Source organism: Sapajus apella, unplaced genomic scaffold, assembly GCF_009761245.1.
Source record: "Sapajus apella isolate SASKATOON/1434 unplaced genomic scaffold, GSC_monkey_1.0 scaffold153, whole genome shotgun sequence".
In the NCBI taxonomy this organism is placed as follows: Eukaryota; Metazoa; Chordata; class Mammalia; order Primates; family Cebidae; genus Sapajus; species Sapajus apella.
This window is the reverse complement of record NW_022437093.1, coordinates 569,102-589,467: the sequence shown is the minus strand read 5'-3', so window position 1 is coordinate 589,467 and position 20,366 is coordinate 569,102. Positions and strand designations below refer to the sequence as shown.

Here is a 20,366-nt window from a genome sequence, read left to right as displayed (position 1 = left end):
AATAAACCAGTCTTATTTGGTAAATTATGTCTTAAAGTCTGAAAACCTTAGCAGTAGCTAATACATGACAAGTTTTTCACAAGACCTGCAAGAGAAAAGTAGCCTTTGAGGAAGAGAAGAGTCTATAAACCAGTTAATCTTCTAATATTCACATACTCACTTTAAAAAAAGACTGTGGAGTAACATGAATAAAACTCTAATCATGACATCTAACTCTGCAAGATGTATCACTGGAAATATTTTTAAATACCTTAAGTGCAGTAAAGAAAAATAACATACTCCTATGCCATTTTGATGATTTGATCTACATTAGATTTAAAGAATAAGCTTCCCAATTAATCTTATTATTTTCCCTAACAGTGACTAGATCTACTAAAGTAACCATAATGCCAATAAATTTGCTTAGATAACACTTCGCAAAATTTTTTGTAGTTTAGTAAAATGATCTAAGTTTTTCAATCTTGTAGCATATAAAAGGTTTGTTGTGGAATAACTTCCCCAGATACTCATAAAATTAAAGAATTAGATTATTTCATTTGTAGAATCATAAATGAAAGGCTGTTTCATCAATGAGAGTTCACTTTAGAATATTTTATCTTAAATGTCAACTAATTAAAATAGCCAGTTTTGATATTCCCAAAAATAAATGTATGTCACCTTAAAAGCCAACATCTGAGTGCAAAACTAAAAAAAAAAAAAAAAAAAAAAACCTATATTGACATAGTTATAAATATTTTATCAAATATTTCCTATTTTAAAAGCTTTACTGTTTTTATGTTTTCCCTATATTTTGAGGTATTAAATGTGAGGACGCATGTAAAAAAGCAATAACCTTTGGGAGAACTGGGTTTTCTCTCTCTTTCTTTTTTTTAACTGTTCTCCAAAGATCTTTGTTCTCTTTCTGAAAATTGCACTCAGCAGTGACTCCAGATTTTTCTCAACAAATGTTTTCCCATAAGACCAATGTCAGAAAGCTGAAATTTAATATGCAAGTTATTCAAAGATTCAAAGTAAGGTTTTTTTCAGAGTAAAATAAGCCTTCCCCCTTTTTTATCCCCACATTAATAGAATGCAATGGACTTTTTAAAACATTAAGACAAATGTTAAGTGAGACACTGTATAAAAATGATAGCTTACATTTACTGGAGTTCTTACTCTTTGTGGCCACAGCGTTTAGAGCTTTAAACGTATTCTTATTTAATCCTCACAAGTCTTTGATGTAAGTAGTGGTAATAAGGAAACTGAGACTTAGATTAAATAACTTGCTTGTGGTTCTATGTCTTGCAATTGGCAGTGCTAGGATTCCGTTTACATCTGGCCAACTCCAGAGCCTGTGCTTTGAACCACCACTCTATACGATATAGTAGACAACATAATATTAAAAGCAATCGGTAATACAATAATAGCAGTATATTGGCTTGTGGTAGATACTCTGTACTCTGTGGTATTGGAGATGGCAAACACTGTTGAATATTTCAGCAGGACCTGTGGTCAGAAAGGATACCTCATGATTCATTTACCCAAACCAGCTTCGATTCCTCTATTTCTTACTACTATCTCAGTTTTCCTCTCACTTGAGCTTTAAATCTTAGAGTCAGCTTTGAATCACCATCTTCATTATCTCCTATATCTAGTCAGGAACAGACCCTAAGGGTTCAGCTCTTACAGAGTTTCTCACATTCTCTCCATTCTCAGTATTGCTAATTAACTTGTCTCCCTTCTATAGTTTTTCTGTCTTCTTTTTTTTTTTTAACTTTTATTTTAGGTTCCTGGGTTTGTTACATAGGTAAACTTGTGTCATGGGAGTTTGTTGTACATATTATTTCATCACCCAGGTATTAAGCCAGGGACACATTAGTTATCTTTTCTGCTTCTCTGGTCTTTCTGTCATCTAATCAGTCTAAAATGCAGCTCAGAATCATGTCATTTCTCTATCTTATACCTTGTTCAGTTAGTGTGCAGGAATAGAAATTAGCAACATTTAAAAGCAATTTTGAACAAAACAAGTTACAGTTTATTACCTTTAAAATTATCTCTGTTGATACTTAAGAAAAGTTAAAAAAAAATTTTTAAAGAATATGCACTGCCAGATGGACAATGAAATAGATAGAACATGTGATGGAAAAGAACTAAAGGAGCACAGATAGTAAGATAATGTATAAGAACATGCCCACACAATGCTTAATGAATTTTATTAATTCAGTACAACACAAAGACTAAAATTATTTCTATGCCAGACGAGCCATCAGTATTTGGCATCAGTATTTTTAGTACTTAAAAAAGAGATAACAGGTTGGGTACAGTGGATCATTCCTATGTTCCCAACACTTTGACAGGCTGAGGCAGGAGGATCACTTGAGGCCAGGAATTCTAGACCAGCCTGGGCAACATAGTGAGACCTGTCTTTACAAAAACTTTAAAAATTAGCCAGGCCTGAGGGTACATGCCTGTAGTTCCAACTCAGGAAGATCACTTGAGTCCAAGGTTGCAGCTTCAGTGAGCTATGATTGTGTCACTACACTCCAGCATGGGTGACAGAATGAGGACCTGCCTGAAAAAAAAAAAAAGAGAAATAACAGAGTGAAAAGGCAACCTATGGAATAGGAGAAAATATTTTCAAACCATATATCTAATAGGGGTTAATATCCAGAATATATAAGAAACTCTTAGAACTCAATAACAAGAAAACAATGTTTAAAAATGGGCAAAGGGCTTAAATCGACATTTCTTAAGACATCCAAATGGCCAATAGATATATGAAAAAATGCTTAATATCACTAATCGTCAGGGAAATGCAAATCAAAACCATAATGAGATAGTCCTCACGCCTGTTAACATGACCATTAATTAAAAAAAAAAAAAAAACCAGACAACAATTGTTGATGAGAATGTAGAGAAATTGCAACCCCATACACTGTTTGTGGAAATGTAAAATGGTGCAGTTGCTATGGAAAAGAGCATGGAGGTTCATCAGATATTTAAAATAGAACTACCCTATGGTCCAGCAATCCCACTCCTGGGTATTTATCTAAAAGAACTGAAATCAGGTTTGCAAAGACATATTTGCACTCCTATGTTTATTGCAACATCATTCACAATTGCCAAGCGAAAGAAACCACCTAAATGTTGAAGGATGAATAGATCAAGAAATGAAACTTGAGAACTTTCTGCTAACTGAAGTAAGCCAGTCACAAAAGGACAAATATGACATGATTCCACTTATATGAGGATCTAAAGTAGTCATCAGAATAGAAAGTAGAATAGTGGTTGCCAGGAGCTGGGGGAAGGAGCAAATGGGGAGTTGCTGTTCAATGGGTATAAAGTATCAGGCATGAAAGATGAAGAAGCTCTAGAAGTCTGCTGTACAACATTGTGCTTATAGTTAACCATGCTGTTCTATTCACTTAAAGATTTAAGAGGGTAGATTTGTGTTTGAATTAGCCTGTCCCCTTATGGAAGAACAAACATCAGGAGTAGGCAACAGACGGTGCTGAAATGTGAAGGTGATGATGCTGCCAAGACTCCTGAAAGTGATTGAGAAATGTGTAAAGTGAAACGACATGAACAGAGTTCGTCATCAAGAATGGGAAGGACAGGATGAAAGCATGATCATCACTAGTATTTACCGAGCATTTGCTGTGTACCAGGTTTCATGCTGATGACTACATTATCATGACAGCCCCATGAAGTGTTTGTATCCCCTTCTACAGAGTAAGAAATCGAGATGGAGAGAGGAGTTAAGTGATTTGCAAAAGGTCGCACACTGATATGTCTGAGCACATAACCTACCATGATATAATGCCTGTGGTTAAATAATCCCAGTGGCTATAAATGAGAAACAGGATTGTGACCCAAAGGAGAGATAAATTAAGATATTTAGAAAATGGAGCTGATCTAGTAAAAGGAAAAAGCTCTAAGTCCTGCTGGGAAATACTAAACTTATGAAACCTCATGCTTTTATATAGCACATGTCTTATCACATAATGTTTTCAAAGGACTGAAAGTCTTAGACTGGGTACAGCAGTCCTCATTGGTGAGCACTATACAGAAAGGACACCTTAAGAAGAAACATAGTGTTTTCAAAAATAAACTTATTGTTTCCAAGGAGTCCCCCCATTTTTAACTGTTTTTCCCCATGTCTTAGAGTCAGATAAAGGTTTTAGATTAAGTTCTAGAAAGGTCTTAGATTGAGAATCTTCAGCTCTAGAGATTTCAGAAACATGCCTGACTTCATTGATCCTTTTTTACAGAAGATTATAGGGAAGTCGGGGGAAATGAAATGGCAAAGGGATTCTGTGAGGGAGCAAGGGAAATAACATTTAAGTTATTGTTAGTTCGTAGTCAGTATCAATTATATGTTCAAAATCTGATTCTTGTAAAGTTTTTTTTGGAACTAAGAATCTTAAAGATTTCATCCAAGTCCTCTGTTTCACATTTAATGAAACTGCCTCCAAAAGCAGCTAATTCCACTTGCCCAGGGTCATATAATAATAAACCTGAACTAGAATCGAAATCTAACTTAGTTCATTTCTCTTTTACCCACTCCACGATTCTCTGTTACACTCTCAAATTTCAAAGACTTGCTAAACCTCAGGATGAAATGTACTTTTCAGTCTAAATCATTAAAATAAAAACTAAATTCCAAATATGTTTTTTTAATTGTTGGATGAAAAAGTAAAACCTATTTTAAAAAAAATCAGTTTAGGTATAGATCTAATCTCTATATAGAATAGAGTCTAGGCTGCCAAGTAAATATCATGTCTGCTAATAGTGAAGGTTGTTCCTTTCCCTCCTCTTTTTAAGAGTTGCTTTTTTGAGAGTCCTTCCCACCATTCTTTGTGGTAATTAATTACTAAGATATGATGAAAATATCTATCTCCTCGCTTAGTCTCTTTTGTTCTTGTTTTCTCCCTTCTTTCTTTTAACTAAAAAAGGCTTGTTTAAATGCCTCTGTTACTTCTTTGTCTGCTTCTCTTTATTAGCAGAAATCTGATAAGATTAGAAAAATTGCTAAGTAGATTTTATGTAATACTGATCTATAGGGACATGTTGCTCTGCTGAATGCTGCTGGAACTTCAGTAGGTCTTTTAACCTTGGCTAACACCTACCTAAATAGGTAGCTGTACTGGCTGTACTGTAAGAACTAGTTGCTGAAGATTTTTAAGCTAAAAATATTCCTATCAGAGCTAATGAGATAAAATCATTATCTGGCACCTATGCCCTGACAAATGAATGTGCACTTTACTAAAGCATTTTAAAGCCATAATAAAAACATGTCTGAATTCCAGCTTTTGTTAATAGAAGAATTTCTGGGTTGGACTAAACCTTCCATGGATAACAGTTATAAAATATGAACAAAGTACAAAAAAGAACTATTTGAAGGCACTGGAGAGTGGCAAAAAGCAGATGGAAGTGGGAAGTGCGTTTACATTTGGAATATAGGGACCAAAACCAGTGTATTTTCAAGTTGGTGGCATTCTGCTTAAGGACTCTTTCCAATCTGTGGATGGCTTCAGGTGGCAGAAAGCCACAGCTTTACTTACTTGAAGTATCAAAGGACAGAATCCCAAAGCTGGCAGAACCCTGGAAATTTAGCAAGGAAATTCTAAAAGAAAGGGAGCTGCAGAGGCGGTGGATCCCAAAATGTGTGTGTAAATCCTGCCCCAAATCCTTGGCTGACTACTGAACCATATATGTATAAAAGAAGTCCTAATACACTCTGCAAATAAAGAAGCGCCCAGAAGCTGAAATAACTTAGGTATTTCAGCTGCTTATTATCACCAAGGAGAATTTGACCCAACTAAGTTAACGGGAACAAAAATCAGCATACTTGAGAGGAATATAACAGAATCCAGAGGTTCTAAAATGTATCTGTTAAACCCAGTGTAATCAGATAATGTATCCCAAAAATTCATGTCCATCCAGACTCTAAGAACATGACCTTTTTGGAAATAAGGCCTTGCAGGTGTAATTAAGTTAAAATGCGATCATGCTAGATTAGGATAAGCCCTAAATCCAATGACTGGTATCTTTTTAAAAAGAAAAGAAGTCACACAGAGGTACATAAGGAAGACGGCCATGTCAGTTTGGAGGCAGAAGTTGGAGGGATGCAGCTGTAAGCCAAAGAACACCACGAATTGCTTGGAGCCACCAGAAACTAGGAAAGGAAAAAACCTCCTTGAGCCTCAGAGGGAGCATGGACCTGGGGACACCTTGATTTTGGACTTCTAGCCCCCAGAACTGTGAGAAAATAAAATTTGGTCGTTTTAAGCCACAAAGTTTGTGGTAATTTGTTATGGCAGCCCTGAGAAACTACTATATCCAAGAATGTTAATAAAAAAGAAGGAAATATTATAATAAAGAGCAGAAATCAGTAGAGTAGGAAATAGACAAACATTAGCAATAATAGCCAAAATTAGTTATTTGAAAAACAAGCAAAATTTATAAACCCCATAAATAAAATTTATGAATCTTAATATTGCTTAAGAAAAATGGGAGAAAACACAAAAATTACTAATATCAGGAATGAAAGAGGAGATAGCACTACACATTCTACTGACATCGAAAGCATAATAAAAAAAAATTATAAATGCCAATAACTGCAACAACTTAGATGAAAATAACAAATTTCTTGGAAAGCACAAAGTTGAATATTTCCCTTCTCCAGCATAGAATGCTGGAGCTGACTGGAGTTGCTTGCTTCCCTTCAGTTAGGCACTGATAGTACTCCAGCAGGTTGGGCTCTGGTGAGCTAGGTTCCCCTGAGGCAGGCCTTGTTAAGAGCATTATTCTATGGCATATTTCAAAATGCCTACTTTTTTCCTTCTGCCAGAAGCTTAAGGGGATTTTTCTTCAGTATTTACTATGAAAACCTGGCTTGGCTTCTAGAGGTAAGTCACACAAAATGGTGGCAGACCCCATCCCTGAGTGCGCTTGGAGTTGTTAACTCTCAGACTTCTTCACATGGAGCCTCCAGCAATTTGTCAATAGCAAGTCAGGTTTTCCTACCCTGGCTCTGGTTCCCACTGCATTTTCTACTCTGGTAAGCTGTGACTCCCTGACTATACTCAGTGGTTCGCCCTGTGCCCTCACCTCTTACGGATCCTGGAAGAATTGTTGATTTTTTGGTCTGTTCAGGTTTTTACTTGTTGTTAGGATGAAATGGAGACTTCCAAGCTCCTCACATGTGAAACTGGAAACTGGAAATCTCCCTCCTTACATTATAGCCTGGACATGGTTGCAGAGCAAGAAGTAGGCAGTCACAGGATTTGCCTCATTTGCTTTCCATCTCTTAGGAATCACTTTTTCATTGCCTTATGTCTACTGTCTTAAAACCTATTGTTTCATGTATTTTGTGTAAGGGTTTGTTTTGTTTATTGTTTTAGGTGCGAGGGTTAATCTAGACCCGGTTACTCCATGTTGGCCAAAAACGGAAATTCATGTCAAATTTTTAAAAAGAATATTATAGATGAAATAGACCAAAACATAAACCAATATCTCATTAGAAAGTAACTGTCTTGGTAGTTAGAATTAGGTTCTCTGTAAGCAGTGTAGGGGTGGACATCATCATGTCACATAGAGATATTTGGTGCATATTGTACTTAAAATAATGAAGAATTAAATGAGTCATTGTTTACATAACAATAAACTCCGCAGCATTAGCAAGACTTTAGTTACCAAATGGATGGATGTGGATCCAGCCTTCTCAATAACTTTTCTAAAGGAAAGTGAATCTTTAAAAAAAAATTCATACTGTCCTCTCTAAATACTAATTCTGAAGCATTTTTCTCCTTCCCCCAGCTGCCTATAGGAAATACTACTCACTAATTAACAGTGCCTTGGCTAGTATCCAGGTCTTATCTGTGACATGCACAGAGCTTGGAAAATTATTTTTCTTCCCCCTCTTGTTATTTAATGGTCTTTTGTTTAGGACAGTAGCCTTTAAACAGGAAATGTATTCCTGAAAGATGGCAAACAAATGATTCATTTTCTTTTATTATTACCATACAGAGCAGTGATTTTCAAAGGCTAGATTTGCACCCTTAACTGTCTTCCCCTAGCCTTCGTGTTCTACCCAAACCAAGTCTATACACATTTCTCTGCTGTTGAGAGTGGAAACCATATTAGCTTTATTCACAAATTTGTTTACTAAACATTATTAAATATACATACCCTGTGACAAGAACTGTAGTGGCACATTACTAGGTTGGGTGATTATGGTGAGGTGAGTTAATGAGATACAAGGGTAGCAGTGTAGGGGTGTACATCATCATGTCAGATACAGATATTTGGTGGCTTTATACAAAAGGAATGTGAGAGATGCAAGATTATTCATTAAAATAAAAGCAGAACATCTTGAGAACCTAAATTATATAGCTGTCATTTCACTGAGAATTCATTAGGTTCTGAGCTAAGGACTTAACATGCATTTTCTCATTTAACCTTATCAGATAAATGCTCTTATATCCTCATTCTACAGATGACAAAACTGAGGCTTAGAGTGAACCAGCAACCACTCCAAGGTTATAGCACTATAAATCGCAGTGGAATGGGAAAAAAGGAAAGTTATTTTATGTAAGAGATGTTCCTCAAAAATAATCGTTAACACCTGTGACAAATTAGTTGTAATGATTAAGGAAGAAGAAATTATGGGTAAGTCTCACCTTTCTATCTTGGAAGACCAGACAGATGGTGATATTTCATTAACTGTGATAACAAATGGAAGAGAAAGAATAGATTAAGGTAAGAGAGATAAATTTAGTTTTAAACATTTTAAGTTTTAGATTTCTATTGGATATCCAAGTAGATAACTCTTCTAAGTTGTCTGAAGTGCTGTACAGGAATGAGTCTAGAATAGAATATAAACTTGGGCACTATTACCACTTACATTATTATGAAAGCCACTAGTCTATTCCTTTGAGATTGAGAAGGAAAAAAAAATCATTAAAATATAGAACCTAGGATTGGCAGTATTTTAAAAATGGGCAGAAAGCAGGACTCATTGAGGCTGTATCAGGAGTAGAAGACAAGAGCTAGAAGAAAGTGTTGTCATGATTAAACCCAAGAAAGGAGACTATTTCAAAAAGTAGGGATGCGTAAACAGTGTGAAATACTAAAAAGTGAGTAAGAAGCATAAAGAGTGAAAATAAATAATTTGATTTAACAGAAAGTCTTTAGTGGCTTTAACCAAAACAATTAGAGCAGAGTATTTTGGATGGAGGCCAGGCTATAAATTATTGCTATGAAAGTGAAAATTGCAAACATGGTTCTTTCCAAAAGTTGGGTGGTAAAAGGAAGAATGGAAGTGAAGAAGCAGCATCAAAGGAAAGATGGCCCAGAAAGGGCCAATGTGTTTTGGTATCCTTTTTGTTTAGTTTTGTTTTAAATAAATGTATGTGGGAGGGGGCGATTATGATTACACTGGATGTCTCTGTTCGCTTCATGATATGGATGGTGATAACAGCTAACACAGTTAACAGCCACTGTCTTAAGCATATTACATGTATTAACTCATTCTGTCTACACAGTATCATTAACCCTATTTTAAACATGAAGAAGCTGAGATATCAATGACATAAACAACTAGCCTAAGCTTGCACAGAGATAGGATACAAACTGAGGCAGCCTGACTCTGAATCTACAGTTTTACCCTCCTTGCTGTGTGTTTCCCTGCTCACCCAAAAAAGTGATTCTGCTTTATTTATTCTCATTTTCTTAACAGAATTTATCTAGAATGAACATTTTTCAGACCATTATCTTTAGACTGTGTTTTAGGACCTGATTCAAATTGCTTTATATTCTTCAAAAATTTATTTCCTGGGATAGGAATAACTGCCTACTCTAGTCCCATTCCTGAGCACCAAGAATAAACAGACTTGACTCTTATAAATGGAAGAATGAGCCCTTCTAGAAACTCAGTAGAAAAACGAGCTTCTACCATGGTTTAAGTATTAAGAAAAAGTAAGTGTGTGTTTTGCCTTATGTTTGGTGCTAATGTGATACCAGGTTTTGTCTGAAGCACATGTGTTTTCCCTGTTTTACATGGAGAATAGCATGCATGGTGTGAACCCCAAAAACAAGCCCCAAATTAAGGAACAGAGGTCCTTACAGGCTAGACTTTATAGTCATTATAGAAGAATGTGAGGAAATGCATCTCTGCTTTTATTTGCACAAGACTTTGGCTGTGTTACACACACTTTCTTCTGCCAGTCCTGTGGCTGACTTCTTTTTAAATGATTCACAGTTCTTTTCCATGAATAAATATGCGGTAGTCAAAATCCAGTTAGAGCCCCCACTTCCCTATCCTCTCTTTCCCCTAGCTGCAGCTGTTTATATTTGCGTTTGACTGGACAGATCTGTTAGACTTAATGCATTTTTCTTTGTTTTTTGAAGGTTTACTCTTTGCCTTAGTTGAAAAAAAGTAAGGTTTTTTTTTTGTGGTTGGGTTTTTCCCACCCGCAGAGTACAGTGGCATAATCACAGCTTAATACAGCCTCCACCTCTTGGACTCAAGCTATCCTCCCACCTCAGGCTCGGACTACAGGCACATGCTACCACACCCAGCTAATTTTTGTATTTTTTGTAGAGACGGGGTTTTGCCATGTTGCCCAGGCTCACCTTGAACTACTGGGCTCAAGCAATCTTCTCACCTTAGCCTCCCAGAGTGGGGGGATTATAGGCATGAGCCACTGTACCCAGCCCCTAAATTTTATTTTTAAGCCTAGATACATCATTATAACTATTGATGGTCTCACAGAAACTTTCCTAGAAAGAATTCATTTATCTGCCACAAGCCTAATATACATTGAAGAGATAGACCCAGTGATTAAAGACTGGAGGAGTTCTTAAATCCCTTAAACTACTAGGCCAGGCATGTTGGCTCATGGCTGTAATCCCAGCACTTTGCACTTTGGGAGGCCAAGGCTAGTAGATTGCTTCAGTTCAGGAGTTCGAGACTAGCCTGGGAACATGGTGAAACCCTGTCTCTACAAAGAAATACAAAAAATTAGGCCGGCATGGTAGCATATGCCTGTAGTCCCAGCTACAGGAGGCTGAGATAGGGAGATTGTTTGAGCATGCAGGAGGTCAAGACTGCAGTGAGCTATGATCATATCACTGCACTCCAGCCTAGGTGACAGAGTGAGACTCTGTCTCTAAAAAAAAAAAAAAAGAAAAGAAAAAAAAAAGAAATTGCTTTCCCAAGTTTGTCTTATTTGTGTGCCATATTAGAATGCTTTTCCATTTTATATTTTTCCTCAAACATTTTATTAGAAAAATTTCCGGCTAAACAAAATGGAAGAATTTTACAACAAACACTCTTATGCCCACCATCTTGATTTTATCATAAACATTGTACTGTCTTATTTTATCACATCTGTTCATCTACCTATCTCTTTATGCACCTATCGTTTTTTATACATTTCAAAGTAAACTGCAGATATCAGTATACTTTACCGGAATGCTTCTAGAAGGGTGGAATGATCTTCCTGCTCTGTTGCTGCATTGGTTTTACCATTTTCTGGATGCTGTGGTTAACAAAGTCACATTCTGTTGCTCAGTGGTACGGATCAGTTCATCTTTTTTCCTTAGCTCAGCTATAGTTGCAATGGCAACTTGTCACTGAATTACTTCAGTGGTTTCTGCCTTAGAAAATCTCTTGGAAACCAGCAGATACTCAAAATAAAGAAACATGTATTTAGGAATGCGAACCCCACAGAGAATATTCATTATATCTATGCCCATGATGCAGGCCAGCAGTGCTTTCTTGTTCATATGTTCTAAATTTATAGTTGAGTATGTAGAAGGTATGGCTTTCTTTTAGCGTATTGATCTGATAAAAGCCCTAGGTTTTGAGGCACAGAAACCATCCATTTCTGGGCTGTTCTTAGTGTCTACAGTTGTTTTGCCATATGGTACTGGGCTAATTTTGTGTGTGTTCTTCACTTGAAGCTTTTGTGAATTAATTACATTTTTAGAAAAATTTTAAAATAACTTTTTAAAATGTCAAAGCTTTCTCAGTAGAATAAAATATGATGAGGCATTATGTCAACATGAGAACAAGTTATCTTAATAGACTATTTCTCAAAAACTGAAGCCTTTGAGTCTATAATTCCCTTTTATAAATTAGCATTAGTCATATTTGTAAAAGCCTCCTTTGAAACAACATGTAAAGTAATCTTGGACCTGAAAAGATAAGTCTATTTAGAAAGCAACTAAGTCTCTGAATAGCTCTCCACTCTGGAAAGGCTGCCTCTGGCCAAGCATGCAGTTCCTAAAGGGAAGTAGAAGAAGAGGTAAGGGGAAAGAAGCTGGCTTACCCAGTCATATAAGCCTATTCAATTCTGGTCATCAGTGGGATAACTCATGCCACATTCAGATTTAATAATCAAATACTGTAGAACAAACAGATACAAGATATTATAACAGAAAAGGCCTGGATTTTAGAGAGGAAACTAGGTTTTGGGTCTAGTTCTTTAACTATGTGGCCTTACATCTCTATAGGCCTAATTAGACTCATCTATAAAAATGCTATAAGAATTTTATGAGGAGTCCATAGTTCCTCTTGTCAGGAGAGCCCACAACTGAGGCAGTCATGGGTGAGGTTTATCTTCCCTTCCTTTTCATCTCCACAAGTCATGGGGCCAGCTGATCTTTCTATTTCCTTTTTCCTGCCATAAATATCAGCATTTAAGGAAATCTGTCAGATCACTGGCTGACCACTGAGATAATAGAAGAGAGACTTCAGTGATCACACACAATAAGGAGGAGAGTCATTGCAAAAATAGTTTGGAAAAATCATTAAATAAATGGACAACAGTAGAACCAAAATAAGCAACAACAGCAAACCCTGTGAAGGAGGCAGAATCTGATATACAGAGTTACCATATTATAATATTCAGAAGGCATAGTTTTTGTTAAAAAATGACAAGACATACAAAGAAATAGGAAAGTATGGCCTATTCAGTGGAAAAAAATAAATTGACAGAAACCATCCCTGAGGAAGCTGAGACATTGGACCTAGCAGACAAAAACTTTAAATCAGCTATATTAAATAGGCTCAAAGAGCTAAAGGAAACCACGGATGAAAGGATACCAGGAGAACAATGTATGAACAAATAGAGTATATCAACAGAGACAAAAACTATGAAAGGAAACAAATAGAAATTCTGGAGTTGGAAATTACAATAGATAAAATTTAAAATTCACCAGAGAAGTTCAACAGATTTGAGTAAGCAGAAGAAATAGTGAACTTGAAGATAAACTGTTGAAATTATTCAGTCTGTAGAAGAGAAAGAAAAAAGAACATAGAAAAATGAACAGAGCCTACAAGACCTGTGGAACATCATCAAGTTTACCAGTGTGCATTTGGGAGTCTCAGAAGGAGAAGAGAAAGTGAAAGGGTTAGAAAAAAAAATCTACAAAAAGCAAACAAACAAACTTGAGCTAATAATATGAATTCAGGAAAGTTTCAGGATACAATATCAGCCCACAAAAAGCAGCTATGTTTCTTCTGTATACTCTATTAAGGTTTAATGTTAAGATGTTGGTACTACCCAACACAATCTACAAATACAGCACAATCCCTAGCAAATACAGCACAATCTCTAGCAAAAATTCCAACAGCCTTTTGGGAAGAAATGGAAAAGGCAATTCTCCAATTCACATGGACTTGCAAGGGGCCTTGAATAGCCAAAATGATATTGAAAAAGAAGAACAAAGTTGGAAGTGTCAAATTTCCCAATTTCAAAATTTATCATAAAGCTATATTAATCAAAACAGTGTGATACTGGCATAGGAATATACATGAAGACCAATGTAATACAATTAAAAGTCAAGAAATAAACTCCATACATCTATAGCTAATTGTTTTTAAACAAGGGTGCCAAGTCTAGGAAAGAAAAGTCTCTTTGGCAAATAATGCTGGGACAACTGGATATCTACCTGCAAAAGAATGAAGTTGGACCCTACCTCACACCATACAGAAAAATCAGCTCAAACTGAATCAACAACCTAACCTACAGGTAAGAGCTACAACTATAAGACTCTTAGAAAAAAAGCATAGGAAAAAGCCTCATGACCTTAGATTAGGCAAAAGATACTTAGCTATGACACCAAAAGCATGAGAAACAACAGTAACCAAAAAATAAGGTATTTTGCACTTCATTAAGATTATCTTTGTACATCAAAGGACACTATGAAGAAAATGAAAAGACATCCTACAAAATGGGAGATAATATTTGCAAATCGTGTATCTGATAAGGGTCTAGTATCCAGAGTATATAAAGAACTCCTACAATTCAGCAACAAAAAGACAGCCCAATTTAAAAATGAATAAATGACTTGAATAGACATTTTTCAAAGAAGATATACAGATGACTAGCTTATGGAAAGATGTTCAGCATAATCAGTCATTAGGGAATGCAAATTAAAATCACAGTGAGATACTATTCTACACCCACTAGGATGGCTGTAATAAAAAAAAAAATAAGAAAACTAACAAGTGTTAATGAGGATTTGGAAAAATAGGAACTCTTGTACATTGCTGGTGGGAATGTAAAATAGTGTAGCCCCTGTGGAAAACAGTTTAGTGGTTCCTCAAATAGCTAAACATAGAATTGCTATATGATCCAGTAATTTTAAGTATTTACCCAAAAGAATTGAAAACGGGCTCAAATACATACACATGAATGTATATAGCATCACTATTCATAGTACCAAAGGTAGAAACAGTCCAAATATCCATCAGTGGATGAATGGATAAGCATCATGGTATATACGTACAATGTATGCTATTCAGCCATCAAAAGGAATGAAGTACTGATATAAGCTACAACATGAATGAACCTTTAATTATGCTGAGTGAGAGAAGCCAGACACAAAATGTTACATCTCATGTTTGAGATATTTAAATAGGTAAATCCACAGACAAAGAAAGCAGGTTGCTTTTTGCCAGAGACTTGGGGAGGGAGCAATGGAGAATAACTCTTTAGTAATACAGGGTTTTCTTTTGGAGCAACAAAAATGTTTTGGAACTAGATAGAAGTGGCGGTTGTGCAACATTGTGAATGTACTAGATGCCACTGTACACTTGAAAGTGGTTAATTTTATGTTATGTTCACCTTGACTTTAAAAAATTTTGTGAAGAATATATATAAAAACCTACAATCAAGATTTCCTTTTTTATTGATTTATTTTATTTTATTTTACTTTAAGTTCCAGGATACAATTGAAGAACGTGTAGGTTTGTCACATGGGTATACATGTGTCATGGTGGTTTGCTTCACCTATCAACCCATCATGTAGGTTTTAAGCTCTGCATGTATTAGTTATTTGTCCTAATGCTCTTCCTTCCCTTGTCCCCCAACTCCCAACTGGTCCTGGTATGTGTTGTTTCCCTTCCTGTGTCTATGTGTTCTCATAGTTCAACTCCCACTTATGAATAAGAACATACAGTGTTTGGTTTTCTGTGCCTGTGTTAGTTTACCTGAGGATGATGTCTTTCACCTTCATCCATGTCCCTGCATACGACATGATCTCATTCCTTTTTATGGATGCATAGTATCCCATGGGGTATATGTGCCACATTTTCTTTATCCAGTCTATCATTGATGGGCATTTGGGTTGGTTCCATGTCTTTGCTATTGTAAATAGTGCTGCAATAAACATATGTGTGCATATGTCTTTATAGTAGAATGATTTATATTTCTTTAGGTATATACCCAGTAACAGGGTTGCTGGATTAAATGGTATTTGTGGTTCTAGATTCTTGAGAAATTGCCACACTGACTTCCACAATGATTGAACTAATTTACATTCCTACCAACAGTGTAAAAGGATTCCTATTTCATTGTTGAATAGGATTTACTATGATTCCAGCTTTTGCCCATTCAGTATGATACTGGCTGTGGGTTTGTCATAAATAGCTCTTGTTATTTGTCGGCCATCTTGGCCCCGCCCCCTATCGTTTCCCTTTTTTCTTCTTTCACCTGTAGTCTGTATTTAAAACTGGGCCAGACATTATCCTTTCTTTAAGAGCTTGCAATCTGATTGGACAGACAAGATTTTAAAATGTTAAGTAGTGTAAATTAAGCACTAAATTATTTGGAGTAAACTTAGTTTGGGAAGAGGAAAATAAATGAGGACTAGATTGATTAAGGAAGATATTACGAAGAAGATGAAAATTAACCTTGTCAATAATATATAGACATGATTTGAAGAGAAGAAGAAGGCATTTCAGGTAAAAGGAATAACCTGCACTAAGGCAAAGGAACTGGAATGGAGCAGTTTGTCAGGATACTCTGCGAAGACTGCCTTGTCTGCCTCAAATAGCACATGGTGGTGGGCTGTGAGGAGTGGACAAGACAGAATTGAGCCATGTTACAGGGAGCCATCAGAACCTGGGGAGGAGCATAGCCTAGATTTGATACAGCAGAAAACTGCATCTTTGGAGGCGCTGGAAGGGAAAAGACACGATGCAATCATTGTAATAGAGAATTGGTCTGGTAGAATATCCAAAATGGATTGACTGAGGCAGAAAGTAAGGGAAACCAGGTAGGAAGCAAGGAGAGTAAATATAGCAAAATGAGCTAGGTGTGAGCAGTTGGAAGTGAACAGAGGTGACTGATGTAAGAGATACTTCTAAGGAAAAATTCGTAAGACTTGAAGACAGACTGGGATTGCCTAGTTAAGTTTAATTCTTAGTAAATAGCAGGAACTTTCATTTTAATTATACTCAAGATGTGTGTGGGCTCTGATATAATGACAGAATACTTCACTCGTCTCCTTTCCTAATATATAAAAATTATTTTAATAATACTTTTTGATTCCTTTCTTCAATATTCATTCATTCAACAAATATTTACTGAGCCTTTACTATGTACCCCAGACTATATACTGATAGAATGATTGTGATATGTGATAAGAAAATAAAATAATTAGTATTTTTGATAAATTCTCCAAGAGAAACAAGCCCTCTGGCTAAAAGAAAATGATGGGGGCTGGGCATGATGGCTCACCCATGTAATCCCAGCACTTTGGGAGGCCAAAGCAAGAAGATTGCTTGAGGCCAGGTGTTCAAAACCAGCCTAAGCAGCATAGCAAGACCCCGTTTCTACAAAAAGTTTTTAAAAAATAGCCGGGTATGGTGGCAAATGCCTGTAGTCCCAGCTACTTGGGAACCTAAAGCAAGAGGATTGCCTGAGCCCAGGAATTTGAGGCTGCAGCGAACTATGATTGCCACTGCATTCCAGACTGTGCAACAGAGCAAGACTCTGTCTTTAAAAAAAAAAAATGATGAACAGTAGGGAAAACAACTTTAAAATATTGCCATGGGAAGCCCCTCTAACTAGTAGCATTTAAGCTAAAACAAGAAACTGAAAGGCCAGAAGAGCTGGGGCACAGATTGAGGGGAAGTGATGTGAGATGCCTGCAGGGGTAGGTAGGCAGGGTTCAGATCATCTAAGCCTTGAGCACTAAGGTAGGGAGTTTTTATTTTATTCTAAATGCAATAAGGAACCACTGGAGGGTTTTGTGTAGAGAAGTGATACGGTCCTTTTTATCATCAGACAGGCCCAGTGCCAGCACTGGTTATTCCAGCCTCAGTTGGGGGTAGCAATAGGAGTAGTTAATGAGAAGGACCCTTTCTTTTCTACTACTTCTAGTTTGTTAATTCTTATTTTATGAGCTCCTTACTCTTCTCAGCCTACTGCCCTTTCCTATGTTAGCAAGTGCTTATATCAGTTCATGTAAGTTTCTTTCCCCTTAATGTAATCTGAAAATAATTATCAGCTAACTTGTCTAAGATATTCAGACCTTCATCCTATACATATTCCTCATTTCAGTGGCCTGCATAAAATAAAAGCCTTAAATAAAGAGGATTTCTGGGCCGGGTGAAGTGGCTCATGCCTGTAATCCCAGCACTTTGGGAGGCCGAGGTGGACGTATCTCGAGGTCAAGAGATCAAGACCATCCTGGCCAACACAGTGAAACCCCGTCCCTACTAAAAATACAAAAAAATGAGCAGGGCGTGGTGGCACACACCTGTGGCCCCAGCTACCCAGGAGGCTGAGGTGGAAGTATCACTTGAACCCAGGAGGCAGAGGTTGCAGTGAGCCGAGATTGCACCACAGCACTCCAGCCTGGTGACAGAGCAAGACTCTGTCTCAAAAAAAAAAAAAAGGGATTTCTGCTACATTTTTATATTCTGTAGAATTCAAACTCAGAGTTTCAGGGCTTGTATGAGTATAGAACTGTCACATAATCACAGAAGAATATTGGTGTGGTTCTTTGATTTTCTATAGAGATTAACTCAGTAACAATCTTGTTTACTGCAGTTGAAATTTAAATTTGAGCATGCTCTAATATATCCAAAGTTTTAATTCTTTCCTCCCAGATATTGAGGTTTTATCTCTAATTCATAGGTATGTTTTACATAACAGAAAGAAAGCAGGAAAGCTATTTCTATCCCATAGTAATTCTCTTCATATATTTTTATTTTGGTGCTCTTCAGCTCCATAATCCCGCAGACTTGAAACTGTGGGAAAATCTTTGGTTTCTTCCCCTCCGTATCTCTCTACATCTAATTTTTTGACAGGTCCTACATATTTCTTCACCCTTTCCAGTTTCATTGGTATCTCCCTGGTTCAGGACTTCATCACATTTTCTGGTACTATTGCTGTGAGTAGTCTTCAGGGTATCTCTGGTCTGTCTTCCCTCTCCAGTGAGCCTGCCTTATTATTAGGTCCACTTAAATGGTCCATCACTGCCTATCAATCAAAGGAAGTATAAACCAAATACTCAGCCCAACATTCAGATTGAAATAGCTGATTTTATATATTTATATTTTTTTATTTTTAAAATCATTCTATAGCTACAATAGTTAAACATTTTAGCTACATATACTTTGTTTTAATTTTCTAAAAATGTATACACAATAAAAGTGGAAGTGAGATAGCCAGGTTATATATGCTTGTTTGTTTCAATTGATGTAGTTTAATTAGTTGTTGGATTTGGCAGTAGTTACATTCACCCATGCATGACAGAATAATTTGTGACTTTCATAAAATATTTCTTTATTTTCTCTTTGGGTAAAATAACCAATTGATTTTGCAGCTTTTAAAAAATATAGCTAATATTCCTATTGGAAATTTTTCTTTAAAAATTCTAATTAAATATATCATTAATCATATTATAACTTCACTATTTTTGCTTTGGAATATTATTACCTTCCATCTGTATATACTGTAAATTGTAACATAATATATATTCTGTTTTTTATTCTGTTTTACTAAATTTTATTTCATAAATACTTCCACATTTCCATGATTCTGCATGGTATTACTTTCTATGCTAATGTCTATGTAATTTTTGGTAGGCATACCGTAGTTTACTAAATGATCTCTACTAACACCATACATGCTACAAAAAACATGTGAGTGTGTATGTGTGTTTGCACTTTTCTTATGAAACAATTCCTTCGAATAAGTTCCCAGAACAGGATTTTAAGGTCAAATTGGCATTTGCAAAATGTCAGTTCACTAAAATTGGACAAATTTACAGTGCTACCAGTAACTAAAGAAACTAACATTTTTTTAAAAGATGGTTTTGAACATGATTATATACCCAAAAAACCCTGTTTTTTCTAATAGTAGATATAGTTTGCTTTAATTTGTATTCATTTATTTCAAAGATAAACATTTTTAAATGTTAGCTTTCTAAATTGTCATGTGAATTATCTGGGTTTTTAAAATATGACATCAAAACTAAATCATTATTTTCAAATGTATATCTGCTAACATGAAATAATTATCTATCTTTGGTTTAAGAAAATGTTTTATGATTATTTCAAGAAATCTACTATTTAGTGAAACTTAAATGGAGTATTTCTGATTAACTGTCAGAACTGAGTGAATAAAATGGAAAAGATTTCTTACGGTAAATTTCAAATGAATTCTGGAAATTATTTTTGAAACTATGTATTTTTCAAAATCTATTGAAAAAAATAAGAATAATGGTGGGAGACTCACAATTACCTAATGCATAATAACAACTAAATCAGCATGACACAGATACAGAAGTAATAGACTTACAGATAAGTGGAACAAACTAGATAACTTAAAAACAAACCCAATATAAATCAGGTAAAGTAAGCATTATAAATTAGTGATAATTTAAATTGTCAGTGAGAAAATGTGCTAACCATTTGGGGAAAAAAAATAAAGTTAGATCCCTACTCTCTGCCAGACTCAAAAAAGCACTAGAAAAAAATATGTTAATGTTTTTATAATCTTGGATTAAGAAGGAACTTTCAAAGAACAGCATTAAAGGCAGAACCCACAAAGAAAAGGACTGATAAGTTTGGCCATATA

The 20,366-nt window shown here is 35.8% G+C and overlaps 1 protein-coding gene and 1 long non-coding RNA gene across 10 annotated transcripts in view; one reads left to right on the top strand and one right to left on the bottom strand.

The window, feature by feature from the left end:
* The window catches only part of TANC2 (tetratricopeptide repeat, ankyrin repeat and coiled-coil containing 2), a 435,131-nt gene that overhangs the window by 298,532 nt on the left and 116,233 nt on the right, over positions 1–20,366 (top strand). The window lies entirely within an intron of this gene.
* LOC116541675 overlaps positions 1,804–20,366 on the bottom strand; it is a 19,434-nt gene continuing 871 nt past the window's right edge. Inside the window, exons 2-3 of the long non-coding RNA XR_004264894.1 lie at positions 9,420–9,428; positions 1,804–1,911 (exon numbers count right to left, since the gene is read on the bottom strand). This is a non-coding gene — a long non-coding RNA (uncharacterized LOC116541675). The remainder of the gene's footprint in view (positions 1,912–9,419; positions 9,429–20,366) is intronic.